At 50.5% G+C, this 13707-nt stretch overlaps 1 protein-coding gene across 14 annotated transcripts in view; it reads right to left on the bottom strand.

Moving 5' to 3' along the window:
- The window catches only part of BBX (BBX high mobility group box domain containing), a 140626-nt gene extending 128107 nt beyond the window's left edge, over nucleotides 1–12519 (bottom strand). For 4 of the 14 annotated variants that reach the window (XM_052666485.1, XM_052666433.1, XM_052666510.1 and 1 more), the window contains exons 1-2: nucleotides 11323–11447; nucleotides 9824–9896 (exon numbers count right to left, since the gene is read on the bottom strand). The gene's annotated coding sequence lies outside the window, so the exon portion shown is untranslated. Of the gene's footprint in view, nucleotides 1–9823; nucleotides 9897–11098; nucleotides 11221–11322; nucleotides 11449–11724; nucleotides 11777–12408 lie in introns of those variants that run through there. The other 10 variants (XM_052666404.1, XM_052666447.1, XM_052666442.1 and 7 more) reach the window with 7 other exon arrangements.
- Nucleotides 12520–13707: the final 1188 nt, after the last annotated feature.

The raw sequence follows: 13707 nt of genomic DNA, 5'->3' as shown, positions 1-13707 counted from the left end.
CAGCAGTGGTGCTAGAGTCATTTCTGGAAATGATCAAGCCCTCCCTTGGCCATTAAAACCACAGCCACATGTCACACAATCTGAAGGAAAGACTGTCACAGCAGTTTTAAAAGAATCACTTTGTTGTTTTTATTTATTTTACTTAAGCAACATTGTAAACAGACAGGTCTCCGTTCATCTGTACCTGCCAGGAGCAGGAGAGGCATCCATCTCCCACACAGATGTTAACACAGTTACAGCGTCATCTAGTGAGCTGCTCTGTGCTCCTCTGTAGTGGCAGACTTCTGCTATTACAAACAGGGACTTTGGATAATGGATTCTGAAGTTGTCTTAGAAAACACATTCAGGTTAGCATAAATAGATTTACAGTTAAAACAAATCTTCTCTGAACAAAGAAATTAGACTCAAATTTCAATCAGATGTTACTGACCTTTAACATATATTAATAAAACATCCATGAAAGTAACTTAGCTTTATTTTATGACAAACCAATGCTAAAATTTTACTGCAATGTTTTATAACTCTCCCTGTATAATAAATTATTTTTATTTTGGGGTTCAAAATTGTAAACAAAATTCAAATACTGAACGTGGCAGACTTCACTGAAGAACTTAGAGGATGGTGACACACTGAACAGGTTGCCCAAGGAGACCATGGATGCCCCATCCCTGGAGGCATTCAAGGCCAGGCTGGATGTGGCTCTGGGCAGCCTGGTCTGGTGGTTGGCAACCCTGCACAGAGCAGGGGGGTTGAAACTAGATGATCATTGTGGTCCTTTTCAACCCAGGCCATTCTATGATTTGACCAGAAAGAAGAGCTATATTTAAAACTAAGTTACCTGAAAGCAGCAAATTCCACTGCAATTGCAGAAAAAAATATAAGTGGTATAAAGTTGGAAAAGCAAGAAAGCTCATTTTTCCTCTGTTTTGAGAAAGCAAAGCAAACAGAGATTAGTTTTCCCAGTTCTAAAAGCTTGGTTTGGTTACATCAGAATCTGCACCTTATTCGGGATTGTACTCTCTCTAAAGCACTGAGTAGAAGTGCTGCCTTCATTAACCCATATGGGGGTGTTTGTGCACACATACTACTTTAATAAATAGGACTCTTAAAGACCATAGTTTAAATAGTATGATTTGTCACATTCTGAACAAAAGCTTTCCATCACTCATGAGCTAAATAAATGCATATAAGCCATGTAATCACTTACAAAAGGTGTAGGCATACAGTGCATCCTCTGAACTAGCAAAAAAGAAGTGCCAAGCTTAGTGTAAAGGCTGTATTTGTCAATATATTTTAACAGTCGTCTACCAATACAGATTGCCTCTGAGAAAACAAATACAAAAATATCAAAGCAAAATGAGATAAAATCACTAATTAAAACCAAGCGCCTACTGACTATGGTCACAATTTCAGTCAGTTGAACAGACAGATCTGGAATGCCAGGCCACCACATGTGCAAAGGTAATGTGCACACCTGGGGCTCACAAAAGCCATGAGGATGTGGTGTAAGAGTCTCCCTGTTTGAGCTCTGCTTGCCTCCACACTCTGCCTCAGCCTGGCTTGACAGCTGCAAGGGCTGACAGCATTCCAAAACACATCCAAAGACTTTTCCATAGGATTCCCAACTCAGAGCAGCCACTGTCCTCACTGAGAGGCCTGAGCTGCCACCCACTGTGTGGGGACACCTGTGACAACCACCTCACCTCCCCTGATTCATTTGCTCTATCTCCTTTAACAAAGAGCAATCAAACTCTGCACACTGCCCTGTGGGACCACCCAGGACGGCAAGCAGAAAGCACAACACCCGCAGCACCACATCACCAGGAGCCTGTTCCTCCACACAAATAAATAACTGCTTCCCCTGGACTTGCCTCCCAGAGGGGCAGGATCGTCCTTTGCTGCTTGCAAACCAGGCAGGCCTAAAGCCTTGCTCAGAGATTCACCTGGATGAGCAGTCAGCTCGCAGCAGCAGTGAACTGTGCAGAGATGGCAGAGCTGCAGCTCCTCTGACAGTGTCCTTGTGAGGAAATCAAGCCTCACAGGGCTCTCACAGCATCAGGTTTGGTCCAGGTCACTTTGAGCCACAGAACATACTCCACACAAGCATCCGATGCTCTGCAACAACACCGCAAGCAACACCAACATGAGCACATACAAGACGTGTGAAGAAAACACTGATTTAATATCACAGGGAACAGTTGGAGACTGTTTTCCTCTGACACACATGCAGGCAGTACTCTTAGAGATTAATGGGAAAGGCGAACACACAACCAACAATTCCACTTAGCTGTCCATGTTTTACTGCCCTTATTTAAGATTTTCTGTACCGATAAATAAAACTGAAAACTTCCTCCCCTTGCTCTAGTTCTGACACTCGTGCTCTTTATTTAGTCCAGCAGCCTTCAACAAGAGGCACAGCAACTTCTGTTTACTCTTTCAGCACTGGAACGTGTTTTTAATCAATAGAGGAAACAAACTGCAAATAGGTTGTTGCATTAAAGTATTTGCTAACAGCTTTGTCATTCCTCATTCTGCAGACACCAAATTTCCCCCCATAAACACCCCTGTTTCTCCAAAAGCAGCTGGAAATTAATTATGCTATTTTTATTTTCTTATTAATTCCTATGCCATAGCTCTGTAATCAGTGCTGAATCGTGCTGCAATTTTGTGTACTTGTTTCAAAATATATTACGAGCACTTGATGACTGATGTTTAACACGATGTATGAAAGAGTATCTCAAATAAATTAGAAGGAAGAAACACAAATAGAGACATTTTACTTGAAGTAAGCAAGAATTCTGAGACATCCAAATGAGGTAAATGCTGAAACTCCCAGGTCCGTGGCACAGCGTTCACCGATAAGAACTGAGGCAGGCCAGAAGTCTGCACTCCACAACACAAGAACTGAGTACTAAAAAAAGGCTTTTTGCAAAGAGAGAGGACAACTGAAGCCAGACTTCAGTGAACTGGTGCTGATAACAATACCTCTTTCAAAATCTATACCCTCCAACTACCGATTTAACCTGCATCAAAACACTTTCCTTGCTGAACCACATAAACTTGGGAAGCAAACATATGTGCAAAGTAACGTTACATACATGACAAATGCCACATATCACCCACCTGCTGCTCTCCCAGCTCCTTCTCATTTTCAGGAGCTCTGCACATTTCAGCCTGCGTTCCTTGCCCTCCCTCTATTGCTCACATTCAGGCCATGCACTCGTGCACTGATCACTGAGTGCAATGGGTGTGTGACCCTGGCAGGACTGACTGTATATCAATAATTAAGAATAACACAAAATTGGCAGCCTTCCTGAGGAATTGCAGGCTACCAGCAGCTTTGGTAAGACCCTAAAAGCAGTGCACATAACACATCACAGAATCGCTCAGGTTGGAAAAGACCTTCAAGATCAAGTCCAACAACAACCTCACCATACTACCTGAACTCTAACAACCCTCTGCTAAATCACGTCCCTGTCCTGTAATCCAACTGCAAAGTTGTAGCTGTAGGACTCTTCAATAGTAGAGCTCTTCAATAGTTAGGACAAGATGCAATGCACAAAAAATAGTAATAATAATAAAACTACGTGAATCAGCATGATGTGGCTCACTATAGAACTGCTATTGCTTAAAAGTGACTCGTGGAGAGTAAATCAAACACGGCCAACCACAACAGCGCCCATTTCATCAGCCTAGCAAAAAAGCAAAACTTCCTCTTAACATTCGTAGACCGATTTTAACACAGAATATCACAATGTTTCAGCTCTGCTGACCTTAGTGAAGTTATTTCATGCTGAAAGCTGTGAAAAAAAGGAAAATTTTGATTTCTTATGTTACTCTATTCATTCCCTCCCAAGGTTTTCTTTATCAAGCTCCAAACTTCTCATGGTGCTATTTTCTTAAATAAGCTCACGTATAGAAACAAGAACTTAGGATAATTTGTTTCACAAAGGAAGAAAGGCGATTTACTATGCTACTGTAGAAGACATAATCCCAACCATTATCACACAACATGCCTTATCCACTCCTGCAAGCTTGCTGGTTAAGACTAGACTGGGGAGGGTACGGGGAGAAAAGGAAAGAAGAGAAAGAATAAAGAAAAGAGACTACTTTGGACAATGCAGATGCTTGAAGGTCCTTACGTAACTGGCAGAAAAACCATACTTGGGAAATACCTGATCAAAGCCACCAACCAAACGCATTGAAGTTCAAAGTTTCCAACCTGCTAAAGGCACTGCTCGACACACTCAGCAGCACAGAGAAGCCACCATGATGTGGTCAACTCACCAGGGGCCAGCGTTCAAGCTTTCCTCATTTGAACCCTGCCACGGGCCAATTCATCTGTCATCAGTGGTGCTGAGGGGCTGCCCTTCACCCTGTGCACCTGGTCCTGGGAAAGCCACTTGTGACAACAGCTCCTGAGAAGGCAGAAACCTTCCTGGTGCTGCACCTACAAGAGGAAAGTAACCATGCAGCAGGACACTGGGTCAGCACGGTCCTTGCTGGGGATTCTGTTGAGAGACATTCAGTTTGCTACAGACTACGATCCTCAAGAAAAAGAAAAAAAGAACAGGTACGAGGATGAGCGACTTCCCACCTCCCCTCAACAAGGGAAGATGCAGACAGGATTTGTTGAGATTTCTGTCAAGACAGCTTCCACTTGATATAAGTTCAGAGAACTTACATCTTGTGCTGTGGAAAGACGGAACGAATTTCTTTCACCTCTGCTAGAAGAGACATTCAGTGACAACAAGGGTCAGTGAAATGCTGTTTCTTACTTTTGAAGAAGATTTTCCACATTTTATGAAGTCTTTCATCCTGAAACACCCACGTGGAGGATTTCTGATAAGAATTCCGTGCTTCCCCAGCAATGGATTTTCTTAGTGTAATTGCATAAAATCCAGTTAGCCTTACTTCTCCTTGCTAAAAACTGAAATTTTGTTGTGGCAGCTTTTTGTACACAGAGATGTCTGAAGCTGGCTTATTTTCACATGCTGAATTGTCCATGCTCATGAGGACTCGCTATTACTCTGTGCATTTGTGTACTATGAAGGAAAAGGCAGGAACATGGGAAAACGTCAAACCCATGCTCTTCCTCTTCATCTTTTGTTATCAACTTCATAAACACTAGAAATGATAAAAATGCTACTGTCACTGCAAATGCTACAATTAGATTTTCACTAACTGAAGTCTCCTTTCCTCCTCCAGTAGAACTCTTATTTTAAAACCAAAGCCACCTCATCACCACAGTAGCTAAACACTGGTTTTCAGCAAATCTTAAAGTCTTACATGAAATACCCTCACTGGGTTTAGAAACAAAAGTTCAAATTGGTAAGTCAGGCTTCTTAACAAAATAGGGCCAGAACACTAAAGCAGGCTCTTCTGTCAATTTTACATTCCATGAAAAAGTTAGCTGCAACTTAGCACTTGATTATGAATATTAAATAAAAACAATGTAGTCATAAAAAACTATTCAGACCAATGCATATTTTTTTAATGAAAACCAATATCTGATTTCATAAAGTTAACACAGAGAACTTAGTATTAAATAGCATAATACACACTGTAGCCCAAATAGCACGTTCAGTGGCAAAAACTCTTCAGTAAGCTCTCATCTCAATAGCAACACAGATGAAAGCCAGCAGCTTCACACAACTCTAGAATACCTTTTTTTAAAAGTTGTTCTATGGAGGAAGTTGGACATTTGCATGAGATTCTCAGCTGGCAGAATTCAGTAAGACCACTCACACATCAAGATGGGCATTTATCAGGAAAGCTTTGTAGGGAGCATACTCTGAGGGAAAGAGCACAACTAACAAGATGTGGGTTTGATTCCATTCTTGCTCACACTGCTAAATGGCTGCAGACAAGCCTGTGCTGCTTTCACTGTGCTGTATCTCAGGTGCCTAGAACAGGAATAAGAAGTGACTGTTCCTTGTTTTGAACTGTGTGATTACAGCATGACCTATGTGCTTCTCCAGACAGGGCACAAGCACATGAACAAGGCAATGCCAATTATTAATAATATAGTTCAGAGAACAGTGTGAGATTCGTTGTTTTTATTTTTCCCTAAAACACTGCAATCTAACAGCAGGCTGTCAATCCACTCTTCAGGTAACCCCTACACCAATTCAGGTCTTACCCCATCTGAAACCCATCAAGAGGAGTGACAGCTGGGGGTCTTCTATGGAACGCTATGCATCTCCAAGCACCAGGCTCAGCACAGCACCCTCAAAATGAAGCACTGCACTGTCACTAAAATTTAAATAACAATAGTTATAAATAAATAGCAGTAGTGGTAAAAAAAAAAAAACAACAAAACAGGGAGTCTGCTTCTGACAGTGAATTCCCCTAATAATAAGGGGAAGAAAGGAAAAGGCATAAAGATAACACAGCAGAAGAAAAAGCTGACTTCTTCCTGTTTCTCCCCATACCTCCAGGAGCAGTTTGAAATACACATGACCATTATATCAAGCCAGTTTTGCAGACACCTAAGTAATAAAGAAAGCATACATTATTATGGTTACAGTGAGGTAAAACAGTATCCATACTGTGCTAAAACAAACTTAATTCGCTCAGGTAAACTGTTCCCATATACAGGCATAGTGCGATTTAATGAAGGGAAGTTTCATTAGCCTCCATCTGCAGGTGGAGAAGGACATATGGCTGCATTTCCATGATATGCTCTGACCCCACGAACCTTCAGCCCACCACAGCCCCCCCTGGGCCATCACCCACACACAGGGCACAGGATGCAATCGAGGCCCACAGTTTGGAAAGCAGCTGCTGGTTTTAACAGTGACAGCGTGAGTTATGGTGAGGAATTAGAACCAGAGTTTCAGTTCAGCTCCAGCTTTAATTTCTAGCATCTTCCTCCATCAAAGGTCCACCTTCTCACAAACACAGAACCCTGTATGTGCCATACAGAGGCCAAAGAGAGGTGGCATTTCAGCTCACAGCTGCCCAGGTGTTACTGCAGGTGTGTTTATAGCCTTCACACCACAGCAGAGCTGACATGCGTGTGGCATATACCTCACTGGCATGTTACACTACTACACATAGTGAATAGCAACTCTATCCCCATCCACTTGCTCCAAGTTCCCTAACATCCTACCAGCCTGCTGCAAGCCCTGTCCAGAACATCACTGACCATCACCCACAGACTACACGCAGCAGCAGCAACCTGGAAGAACTTTCAGCTCTGAACGCAAGCAAAGATATCAGTGAATTTAGCAAAGTTTATCACATGCTCAAAGATGTTTGCGTGCTTAGAGGACTGCAAGCTGGAGAACCACTAACTTCTGAACAGAGTGCATTACAAGCGTTCTGGAAGAAAAAAAGTGTGAGGTATAAAACAAACGCATGGTTAACTCTGATATTTAATGTGGAAAATGTGACATTTAAGATCTTTAATTATTCACATGACATCTATGACAGAGAACGTTTTCCTCCTTGAATGGGAAAACAAGTATGGACAAATTCCTCTCACCATAATTCCTTCCCTAAACAGAGCTCCCACTGAAACCTACAGGAGCTCTGCAGGCACTGGGTGCAGAGCAAGCAGTCCTCAACAACTCCAAAGTGCCCAGGGCAACTTCCTGACAAACTGTAAGTTTAGGTCAAAACACAAGCTTCCTAAATTGTGGGTCTGCATTGAAACACTTTATCAGCTCGCGGCGCTGAGAGGAAGGGGAGAGCACAACAAACTTTTGAGACAGGGACCAATGTCTGAGAATTTCTCGTGGCCCCTTCCTAAGCAGATCTCCCCCTCCCAGCCTGTGACACATGGGCACTCTACCTGGTGCTGCTTCCCAAGGCCGTCCTGTACGCCAGGCCTGGATTACTGAACTCCAGCCATGGATGGATACTTCAGTGAGACTTTGTAATAAAGCACATCTTCGTTGTTACCAAAACAAGCACTCCTTAAAGTAAACGGATATTTCCAGTCGTGGCCAAATCTAACAAAATCTTTATTCTCCCCTTTAAACGGCCACGCTATTTTTATTACATTTTAAGCTATGAGGAAATATACTTCTCAACCTCCTCTAAAACTTCCATCGTGCCTTTTTGTTCAAAAGGACACTTTTCTTCGCTATTTGTTCGTTCCAGATTGATATTAGGCAAGTGCTACACTTAGCTCTACACACAAAACGGAGGCCCACTGGTCTTAGAAGGTGCAGGCAGATGATTATCTCCACTTCACTTCTAAGACTGAACTCCCATGCACACAGAAGGCTTCGTCATATGAAACTAAAGCTACAAAATGACTGAAGAGCCCACCTCAAGCAAAGCCTCCATGGTGCCCTTGCCCATTATTGTACACCACTGCTCCAAATAAAAAAGAAATTATAGGCTCTTATAGACCTCTAACCCAACTCTTACCTGAAAACACAAAATTAAGCCCAAAAATCAGCATATGTATACTCAGCTCTGAATAACAGTTTGAAGCTTACCAGCCAGTTTTTGAATTTCCCAGTGTGTTCTTACTTTGGGAAAATCATTGCATCAATTACACTATGCAGAGCAGGATGTCAGTAATGCTATAGAACAGAAAGCAACGATCTGTCACAAAGAATTTCAGTAGTTTAATCTGGTGTTTATAGTCTCAGACCTACACACAGCAATCCCACTGCCCATAACATCTGGAAAATGGAGATTTGGGTGCAGTTCTACAGGAACTGAAGGAAAGGCAGCACTATATCTCCCCTACCTCCCCATAGCCATAATCCCAGCCTGAAGAACAGGTCCACAGCCACAGCATCACAGCTGCTCCCTGCAGCCCCCTTCTTGCTGGCGTGTTTGGGACCATCACTTAACACAAGTCAGCTGTACTCTGACTGGAAAAGGTCACGTTATTAATCCTTCATGTTTATGAGTGCTAAGCTTATCCCAAATGCATGTCTCATCTTGTTTTCTGTTAAGTATACAAAATTGCCATTAAAAAGAAGTGTGTGTGTTTAATCTCCCACTTCCTTATTTTAAGCCCAAAGCAGTTCAGTGGCACCGTGGGCAAAGGTACGAAAGATGCTCTGTGTGGCACACGCTTCATACTACCTGTGAACACAACCCCACAAGTGTACCACCTCTCCTTTACATGACCTCATCAATCCAGCTCCAAAACCAAATTCTTCATCAGAAAGTGTCAGAACTTTTCCACAGCATACGGAGAGAACAGGAAGCTCCACACTCAAAGGTGAGGAATACTACCAAGTCACTAAGATTCATCTTTCAGATTGAGAGGTACCTGCATTCACCAATGCCAAAAGAAAAAAAAACAACAAAAAAACAGCAACACAGAAACAGTATGGGTGGAATTCTAATTAACGCTGTTTACGTTTAGAACCGAACAAACTCCTGCTGTAGTAGCACTGCTGTTATGTCAAACTTCTTGCTGATTCCTGAACCACAGAAATTTCCCATTATCTGCTCCAATGGTTGGTATTTTCCATGTTTTTCCCCTCACCACTATCTCAGCAAGTTTTTGACTGCCACACTGCACTCTGCACATCTTAATATTACTTCGGTTCAAAACTTCATCCCTAAGCCAATGAATTCATCATCCTTACAAAATAGGGTTCCAAAAAGTAAGAGACAAAGCATCACTGAAAGGATGGGAGATGCAGTGATGCACAGGTTATTCTGTTTGACACCTGTACAGAAACTTTGTAAGCCAGCTGCTGCTGCCAGCACCTGGAGAAGACATGTTTCCTGAGGTAGCAGAACCCAAATGAGCATCTTCCATGTCTGAGGCAGCACCGAGAGCTGCTCTGTCTCAGGAGCAAGAAGCGAGCTCTTTTTCTGCGCATATGCTTTACATACTCACCCAGGAAGGCAAGTGGAAACTACAGACAGACGAAGATGAAGCTGTCTCAAAGCCTTTGTCATGTGATAGTGACCTATAAAGTATCAAATAAAGGCACACCATCAGCACACCGTCATTTTACAATATCACAGCCCGCCGCGGCGCTGATGAGAGGAGTGGTCCCAAAACTTGAAGGCAGCTTTCCCCTCGCCCCACCCCACCTGAGCTCCGAGCACAACACGGCAGCAGCAGGAAGCCTTTGGGAAGGCGCAAACAAAAGATGCACCGTGGCTGTGGAGTGCACAGGGAGCAGGTCGCCGTGCGTGCAGCAGCAGCAGGGTGGGTTATTCCTCCTCCCTCTGCCCGGCGGCAGTTGGGTGCACACGCAGCACTGCCAGCAGCACGCGTAGGGTTGCCCCACGCGAGATCATCGCCGCACGGGAACAAGGGGCGAGGCGGAAAGTTGCGCACGGGGGCAGCGGGCAGCACCGGGCGGCCGCAGGTACCGGAGCCCGAGAGAGATGGCTCCGGGCAGAGCGGCTCCCCGCAGCACGGGGGCCCAGGCCGCCGCCCGTGCGAATTGTAGGGCCAGCGGAACCCGGGCTGCGGGGTGGGGTGGGAAGGAAAGGTATTAAATATGGAGCGAGGCTGCCGCCAGCCGGGGTTCGCCGCGGCTCTGCCCCCACAGAGACACCTCCGGTCCCCATCAAGTTTGCATCTTAGTTACAAAATGTCGATCTCGAAGGCTGACAAGACACAGGGAGACGGGGAGAGGAGCGGAGAGCGAGCGAGCGAGAGTCAGGGAGAGAGCGAGAGAGAGCGAGCGAGAGAGAGAGAGAGAGAGAGAGAGAGCGCAGAGAGTCCATCTTGCTTTGAGGGGGGAGGAGAGCGGCAATAATGCAGCGCATAAATCTCGCCCTCCCGGGGGGGAAACTCTGCCCAACACCTTTGGGGGCGGGTGGCGGGGCCGCGGGGCTCGGGGCGCTGCGAGCCGCCCCCCGGCGGGGCCCGGCCGCGGCGGTGGCAGCGCGCACCTCCCGCCGCTCCCCTCCTCCTCCCCGCGGGCCCGGGCGACGATCCCGCCGCCGCCGCTGCCACCGGGAGGAGGTGCCGCCGCCGGGAGCAGCGCGGAGCCCGGCCCCCGCCCGGCGCCGCTCGGTGCCGCCGGGCTCGGCGCGGGCCCCCGGCGGCGGGGCTCGGACGTGTCACCGGCAGGACGGGCAATGGTTTCGGCGCCCCAGGCCCGAGTGACCGCCGCCGGCCTGGCGGGGCCCCGGCCTCCCCGCGCGCACTCACCTCCGAAAAACAACTTTTACACGCGGGCCTCCCCCGGAAAAAGTCGCGAATCCGCCCCTCGCGCGGCTCAACCCTCGCGGCCCCCGGCCCGGCCCGGCCGCCGGGGGGAGCCGGGCTGGCTGGCTCGCTCGCTCGCTACCCGCCGCGCGGGGCGGAGGGCGGGGAGCCACCGCCGGTGCTGCCTCTCGCCCCGCCGCGCGCGTCCTCGCATCGCCGCCTTTTACCTTCCTCGCTCGGCGGAGCGGCATTCCCAGCGCAGACCTGCTGCCGTGCGGCGCCAGGATTAGCGGCGCTGCCCGCCCGCTCCGTTCCTCGCCGCCAGCCCTTCCTTCCCCGTCCTCCTCCTCCTCCTCCTCCTCTTCCCCGCCTGCCTACCCCGGATCGGCTCTCCCAGCCGCCGCGCAAGTTTCATACATTGCAAATCAACCCGAGAGGAGGAAGAGCGAAGCGGCTGCCGGGGGGGAGGAGAGCGGCGGCGACGGGCTGCGGGAGAAGGGCTGCTCCCCGTAAGGCGGCGCGACCCGGGCTCGCGGCGCCGAAGAAGAGCCCGGCGCCCACCCGGCGCCCCTCGGGGCGGCCCCCGCCAAGTTTTCTGTCACCGTCGCCCCCCCGATGTCACCGCTCACCTCCGCGGCCTGCCGCTCCGCCGCCAACTCGCCGAGCGGACCCCCCCGTTTAGCCCCGCCCGCTCCTCACCGCCCCCCGGGGCCGGGGCCGCCGCCGCCCCGGGCGCATCGCCGATGACTGCCGGAAAACGCGCAGGCACCCGACTCCCCGCCCGGCCCGGCCTCGGGGCCGCCGTCTCCTCCACCGCCGCGGCGGGCGGTACGCGGTGCTCTCCCCGGCGGCCCCCGGCCCTCTGTCCGCCCCCCGGCGGGCGATGCCGCCCCTCGGGATGAAGTTTGCCCGCCGCCCTGTCAGCTCGGCGGCCGAGCAGCCGCCGATGGCTCGCCCTCCTCCTCCTCCTTCCCCTTCCTCTCCGCGGCGGCAGAGGTGCCCGCTCGCAGCGCAGCCTGGCACCGGCCGGCCTACCGCTGCCTCCCCTCCGTCACAGCTCTCCGCGTCTCGCCGCGAGCCCACCCGCCCTCCCCTGCCCAAACTTTCCGACGCGGGCAGCGGCCGCCCGAGCGACAGGGCAGTGCCGGCGGCCGCAGCCGCACAACGCACGCCGAGCCCCGCGCCTACCCGCCGGCCGCTGCCGGGGCCCGGGGGGCTGCCCGGCCGCCGAGGCGCGGAGAGGAAAGTGCGAGGCGCGGGCACCCCGCCGCCCCCCGCTCGGCCGCTCGCCGCCCGCGCTCCCACGCACTCACCTCGGCGGGGCCGGAGAGCGGGCAGGCAGCGCGCCGCTGGGCCGGAGCGAGGCGCGGCGCGCGGCGGAGCCCCTCCGCCTCGGCGCCCGCGGAACGCGGCTCCACACAGAGCCATGCAACCCGGGCAGAGCCACAACACTCCCCGGGATATAAGGCGGCCCGCCATTGGCCGGCGCGCTGAGGGACGGGCCCGGCAGCCATACAGCGCCGCCGTTACACCCGCGGCCCGCCGGGGAGCCGCCGGCGCACACACACACACACACACACACACACACACACACATAGACACACACATACAAACACACACATACATACGCACACAAACACACATAGTCCCCGCACACGCTCACACAAAGATTGCCGAGCGGGGCTCGGGGCGGCCGAGCGGGGCAGGTAGCGGGGCCTCCCCGCCAGCAAGGCGACGCGGGGCGCTGCCGCTGTCCGCCGGCCGCTGTCCGCCGGCAGAGCGGGGATGGCCGTGAGAGAGAGCTACGCGTGCCCCGGGCGGCGCCGCGGGGCTACGGGGTGCGGGCACGGCCCGTTCCGACCCCGCACAGCCGCCCCCGCCATCCCGGCGGGCTCCCGCGTCCCCGCCCGTAACTTCCTCTGTCAAGTTGGGAGCGGAGAAGTTGTGGCGGGCGTTGCTGCTCGGCCCCGAGGCGCGGTGCCGGGGCCCGGGCGGTGCGGAGGCGGGCGGCGGTGCCCGGGTGCTGCGGGGCGCGGCTGGGCTCAGAGGGCCTCGCCCCGTCGGGCTGCGGGCTGCGGAACCGCCGAGTGCAGCCGGGGCTGCGGCTGCGGGCGCTGGCGGACGGCAGCGGCGCCAGGGGGACGCTGCGGGGTTCGGCGCGATCTGCGTGGAAAAGCTCCGTTCCCCTCACGAGGCGCTCGGATGGGTGTGCGTAGCGATGCGTGCAGCGTGAGACCTCCATGCTTCCAGCGTGCTGGTTGTTCTTGCAGGTGGGAAGCAGCTCTTTCTCCAGGCGGGACTCGGGCTCCCGGCGTAGAACGGAGGGTCAGAAATAATAATGTCAACGGAGAGTGGAGTGTGGCAGTTTGTTTTCACCGTGAAAGAGCAAGATGTGTGCCTCACACCTTTGCACATCTGACACCGAGGACGGTGCAGAACTTAATCCGTACGTTCTCTGTCATGAGCTCATTCCATTGGATCTTTTTGACTCCATCCCATTGTTTTTGACCCCGTTCAATCATTTCCCTGTTCTTTTTTTTTTTTATTGCAGTTTTTCTGTGCAGCAAAACTATATTAAATAACTGTGAAATAATATTTCTTATGTCTGAATA

Source organism: Tympanuchus pallidicinctus, unplaced genomic scaffold (assembly GCF_026119805.1).
Source record: "Tympanuchus pallidicinctus isolate F22 unplaced genomic scaffold, pur_lepc_1.0 scaffold10, whole genome shotgun sequence".
In the NCBI taxonomy this organism is placed as follows: Eukaryota; Metazoa; Chordata; class Aves; order Galliformes; family Phasianidae; genus Tympanuchus; species Tympanuchus pallidicinctus.
This window is presented reverse-complemented; position numbering and strand designations above follow the sequence as displayed.